Below are 6419 nucleotides of genomic sequence, written 5' to 3' on the forward strand. Positions count from 1 at the left end.
CATTTATTACACAAGACTGATCTATGGAACGTGGAACCTATTCTTGAATAACATAATACTTAAGAACTACGTACATCATTTATCAAATGAAAAAGTTCTAAATTTGTATGATAGGCTTGCTATGCACTGAAAAGGAAATAAGAATACTCTTGTTTCTTTCAATTATCGGCAGGATTTTGAATGTTGATGGGGATGAAATAAATATGCTACCTAATCAATAATTTTGAATTCAATTCGATCTCAACTTGGTAGAAAGACCACTGTCTGCAAATAGCACACTTTCGCAAAGCTCGGCATCTTGTAGACTCAGGTGTAGACTACATACATCCTAAACGCCACGAAAAACAAACACTGCAATCCAGAATAATAAATTAATTAATAGAGCCTAAATCGATTTGCAAGTAAAACCACCGCAAGGCACGGAACACATTTCACACACACAATATTTGATATACGATTTACATCATCTAAAATTTGTGTAGTGTAAGATTATTTCCTTCCTACCTATATAAATTAGGAACAACCACGAGACGTAATGGAAAAGAATAGCCCTATAGATAAATCGTAATGGACTTCCGCTTCGGTGTAATAAAATACCTATAAAGGCGAAACCGATCGCCTTATAAACTTTTATGAACAGTCGAGCTACAAGTTAATTGGCTTGATTGCATTATGATCTCATAAGGTCCTTTATTTCAGGCAGTATCGCCCTGTTTCGCATTCAATAGCGCAAAAATTGGATAGTAATGCGCATTCAGGCTGGCTCATTGGATTTCGATCTCAAAATCGATGAAATGAGATGCAATAGGAAATCCGAAGCAATAAAAGGAATTCATTCCAAATGCGGGAGTACGAATAATGAAATTTGTAAAAGTAAACAGTATCTATATATTAAGTTCCATATTATAAGTTCTATGACGAGCGTTCCTTCATCTTACTCCACAGCATTACGTATTTTGGTTGTTACACAAGAAATTCGAACTGCCAGTTTTTTTTTAATTTCAGGTTCTTGTTTAGATTTAAGTTTAAATGTTGGACACTTGTTACGAACAGAATGTGCTCCATTTTCCGCGACTCATTTTCTGAGGCGATTTAACGTATTGGACACAGATTCGCCAGTGTAATAGGGTTTGATAAGAAGAATGACTCTCCACATCCATCTGACAACGTATCTATAGAGCTTTGCTCGTTGTCAATGGTTTGATATATCTGGTTAATAAAATGTGTTTTTGTTTGCTGCTCAGTTTTCAGTCGCTTTGAAAATTATCTACAATTGATGATTGTATTTATTGTATATTCTCCTAGACACCTAACTAAAATATTCATTAAGTTAACCTCGAGGTTAACCTAAGCTATGCTATGAAGTGAAATAGAATTGTTAAACGGGTAATGTAATTATTTAGTTTACGATATTGAGAGGCTTTACCTTTGAAGAAGCCGGGGTTTTGTTAGTTGTTCCATTTGCACCCACAATAATACTTGTAACTTGTAGGATGTAGAGTTCGATAAAGAACAACAATCAAAATATGAAGTAATTTTCTTATGCACCGTATAAACAATGGCAGATTACACAAAAGACACAAAAGATCTAGTGGTCCAAGTATTAGGGGACCGTAGGTGAAATTACAGTAATGAAGGCAAAAGATTACTGCTCCAAAATTGGATCATTACCAGTTGTGAGTAGGTAGTTTAAAAAAAAGTGGAAAAGAGAGGAAGAACTTGTCGGGGCACATTCCCTTTGTCGGTACCCACTTCTGACATCCCGTTCACCCGCAATTTGCATTTTTATGGATTTCGCAAAAAACCGTCCACCAAAAAGTACATTTTTGGGTACTTCTCATAGTTCGAGCTTCTATTGGCGACACGAGAAAGAGAAGCCACTATTAGAGCTCTAAGAAACTTTTGGGCGCCCAACGCCGACTACCCCTTGAAGACGCGCGCCTTGCAACTTGGTTAATTTCGCTCCTAGGACAAAAAACAAAATTCCGCTACGCAGGAGTTGTGCGCATTTACAAAACCTTTCCACCGACACGACACCAATTTGAAAACAATCGGACCAAAACTGTAGAAGATAGGAAAAAACTTAAAAATCTCCAGGTTAGTGTAACACGATCGGGGATGGCGCCCAGGTGTCGCCGACCTCGCATCACGTAGCCCGGTCCCTAAAGTTGGTAATTACACGGCCACGGTAGGTACATGTACCAGGCAAAGTGAGATTAAAAGCTATCTTTTTACGAATAAATTTACAAAAATGCGCTAAAAACAACACAACTGTATGACCACACTGTATCTATAGAGTGAACTGTATACATCGCTACTGCGACGGTATAAAGACAGTATGGCCATATGCACCATGTCCGCCATGGTGTTTTCAAATGTATCATTAACCTAATCTAATTGGTTTAACCAAATTTGTGATTTTGGTATGGGTACAATACTATTAGTGTGGGCATTAAATAATAAACCAGATTCTTTATTCAATGGTCTGGGAGATTTGGAAAAAAGTTCTCATTTTTGAGTAAAGTTATGAAAATATGCTCTTTGACCCTTCCTCTTAAAGTTCAGAGGTGGCGCCACGCTGATTTTCTCCTGGAACCCCCGATAGGGGGGGGGGTTGCATACACAAATATGGATTGCTAATGACTGGACCACTTTTTTCGACTCTACTAAGCTGCATTGTTTTGAAAACACGTTTAGAATACTTGAGATCGACAGGTAAGCCTATAGCGGATAGCCCATACGAGTTGATGTTGCCTACCCAATCAGATGCTAACAAGCCGATTTTTAGCGCATTTTTTAAGAATTAAAAAAATGTGCTATTGTTTGCGTTTTGTCCGTCCGTCCGTCCGTCCGGACCCACTTCTACCGTTTTGAACTACTTCTAGGGGAATGTCCCTAGAGTCCTGGAATTTTTTGCAGTAGGTAGCCTATACCTTGAAGGTGTGCCAGACGGCCATCAAATTTCGCTGTCTAAAAAGGTGATGTCAAAACAAAAGCTATTTCGTTAAAAAAATGCGCTTTATCTGCACAAGAGTAGTGCACAATTTACACTTGTTTTTAGCTCCAAACTCACATACTTAATTAGCGGCAAAAGTAAGTATGTAATTAATTAATTTAATAAAGCGTTTATGGCAGTATACTCTGAGCCTTTTCAGTGCGGGTACATAATTTAATTTATGTCTAGAGGGAGGGGGGCGTCAGTTGCAAAGGGACCAACACGGTAAATGTTGCTGCATGCATTTACATCGTGCTTATTTTCGGTCCATTTGTGTGTCCGTCTCTCATTTGGCCCACTCGGATGGATCGGGTACTAATTGCTGATCCTGTAAATTCAAAGTCGCACCTAAATTCAGCATCAAAATCTCTTTGTTCTGGAATAGACTTTTCAGTTATTTGTCTGTTATACAAAGATCTGAGATTTTGAAAAGATAACCTGAAAGAAGGTGCCTCAGAAGAAACCGCTCTGGTGGGTAGCACGAAGGACGTAACTACTTACATGACTTCTTCGGGAATTGTAATCCAAATAAAAAGGTATCCGTACACAAAAACAATTTTCAATAAACACACTTTATGTACGACCGCTTGATAATGCGGTGATTACAGTCGCAATTAGTGGCCATAATTTGCAATATTATGGCCTAGTCCATAATGATAAAGTAAAACGGCCACCTGTCAATGTGACAGTCGTACTTAGGTGTCAATCCAAGGTAAATTCAAGTATTTTAGAAATACTTGACAAATGCTTGACATCTGTTGTCAATGATATATAGACTTTATCGTTTATTGAATTCCATGAAATTTTCATTTTTAAGGGTTGTTGCAGTCGTACATAAAGCTCGCCTCCATAAATAGGTTTTATGGGGACTCGCCTTGTTTATTTGTGCCTCGCTCGCAAGCTCGCTCGGCTAAATAAACGGCTCGTCCATAAAGACCCAGCTTATGTACTTGATATATAAATAGCTATGACACTAACGACCGGGTAATCGCGGTATCTTCTAGTAGAAAAGGACGTTCCAATAAAAAAAACTCAACTTCAAACTGAGTCACTTATGGAGGCGCCGACAAACACCTCTCCTTGCAAAACCTTTGATTGCCAAAACTTCAAAACTAGCAACAAATTCGGCTTCCGGCTACGCAAACTGAACTTCTTAGTTCTTCGAACTTCAAACTCACATTAGGCGAAACTTTCAATGCTGGCTGTGACTTCAAAACAAATAATCATCGAAGGAACTCGCAAAAAGCGAAATAAATTCTTCTACGAAACGTAACTTGGTGCTGACGTAGCAAAGACCTGAATTAATTTGACCGCACTTTGTCCCTAAACTTGGCGTAAAGTCAATTTTAAATCAAAATCAAAATCACAATATTACAACAACCAATCACACACAGTTGACAACAAAGACTCTCCCCTCAACGTACGTTAGTACATATAGGTAGGCCATGGAAAAATAAAGCTAGATTAATTTTTATAAATCAATTTTAGGCAATAAGAGATAAATTCTAGGAAAAAATAAAATTTCAGCTCTCTGAACTACACAGAAAAGGCGATAAATCACATCCACCTGTCAATTATAAATTAAGCATTTACATTTGATAACAGATAAAGACCAAACAAAATTCCCAGAAATTTCTACGTTAAATAAAATAAAAATGTAAACAAAACCAACCTTGCGCTTTCTCGTATGCCATAAATACTCTATCTATGCCGTTACATAGACCAACGACAAATCAATAAAATTTAATTACAAAAGTTAATTATGATGTCTGAAAATTTCATTCTGCCATTTATACAGGGTGTCCCTAAAAGGTCTGTACAACGCGCTACCAGTGGTTCTTGGTATCAAAATAGGACGATTTAACCCTACTTACCTCTATCCAAAAGTGCTTCGGTAAGGCGCTATCTACCGCCAAAGATTCAAAAAACAAATCGTTGTTGGAGGCAAAGAGGCTATATTGTGTTTTACAGCTAAGCTAGGAAAAACAAATCTGAGTTATAGACAAGGACTTTAATAAATTTGGTTTTACCATGACCAAAAATCGCAGACATAAAGTCACAGCCGCTGAAAGCGTGTAAAAATAGTATATTGTAGCCACTATGTCTTCTTTAAGACTAAAGGATGAGTAGATCTGTTGTGAAGCCGAGCTTCATGAAGTAAAAATTGGCGGATTGAGGAAGTGCAATTAATAGAACTAATAAATCTATATCTTCACCGACAATAATCACCGATGGATGAATTGATTACATTTCAGTTGCTGCATTAACGATGAGACAGTCTGCGTTTTCGTTAGCTTGTCGCACTGTCGACTTCCTTTTAATAATTTCAATGAGGCGATGTTTATTTCTGCTGTTATCGTGCTAACGGACGGACGGACTGACGGACAAACACCGCAAAATTATAAACTCGCTAGGAGCTCGTTAATAATATACAGGGTGTCCCTAAAAGGTCTGTACAACGCGCTACCAGGTGTTCTTGGTATCAAAATAGGACGATTTAACCCAACTTACCTCTATCCAAAAATGCTTCGGTAAGGCGCTATCTATCACCAATGATTCAAAAAACAAATCGTTATTTTTATTTTATCGGACAATGGTTTTGCCGATTAAAATGAAAGTCGGGATGTGAATGTCTAATGTAAAAAGGGTCTTTGTGATATCATCGTTTTGATTGTAGTTGTTATGTAGGTGGTAAAATACTGACCATCCGCATCTGAAGAGGTCTATCTAAAACTTTTTAACTACTATTTTGACGGTTCTGAACTTTTAGACACTGATAGACAGTTTACTTACAAGCATTTTTTGTCTCTTGATGAATATCACTATCTGTGATGGTTTACGAAAAAAAAATAAATTTAGGCATGATGAATGGCATGCACCATACCTGCGATTGTTCCTAAAAAAATCAGAAGATGGTTGTTAAACCTTAGAGTGGCGTAACGTTTGTTTGTTGTTTCTTAAACTTTAACAATTTACGTTTTGCTTGAAGACTTAAAACTTTAAAAAATAACGTACCAATGTTGCAAAGGGCACAGTTTAATTTATTACGCCGTATAATGCTTTGTATACGTGAAAATGGTGGTCACATTTAGTAGGTACGTTTAAATTAATTAATACATTACATTGACTTACTCTGTAGTGTTCGTTTATTCAAAAAACACTCATTCAGGACCAGGGCCGGACTGGCCCAGGCCGCTAGGCCGCCTGAGCGGCCGGGGCCCCGCGCCAGCGGGTACCATGGATGGGGCCCTCTATGGGCCAGTCAATTTTTGAAGCATTAATGTATTATTATTATATGTATTGTTAGTTTAAATTTGGAGAAGGATAAATTAATTGATAAATTTGCCAATACGTCATTGGAATTACAGCGCCTTCTCCTTTCATTTAATGTTCAATACTGTTCAGCAAGTTGTTTGCAATACAA

This window comes from Photinus pyralis, unplaced genomic scaffold (assembly GCF_008802855.1).
Source record: "Photinus pyralis isolate 1611_PpyrPB1 unplaced genomic scaffold, Ppyr1.3 Ppyr1.4_LG4, whole genome shotgun sequence".
Taxonomy (NCBI): Eukaryota; Metazoa; Arthropoda; class Insecta; order Coleoptera; family Lampyridae; genus Photinus; species Photinus pyralis.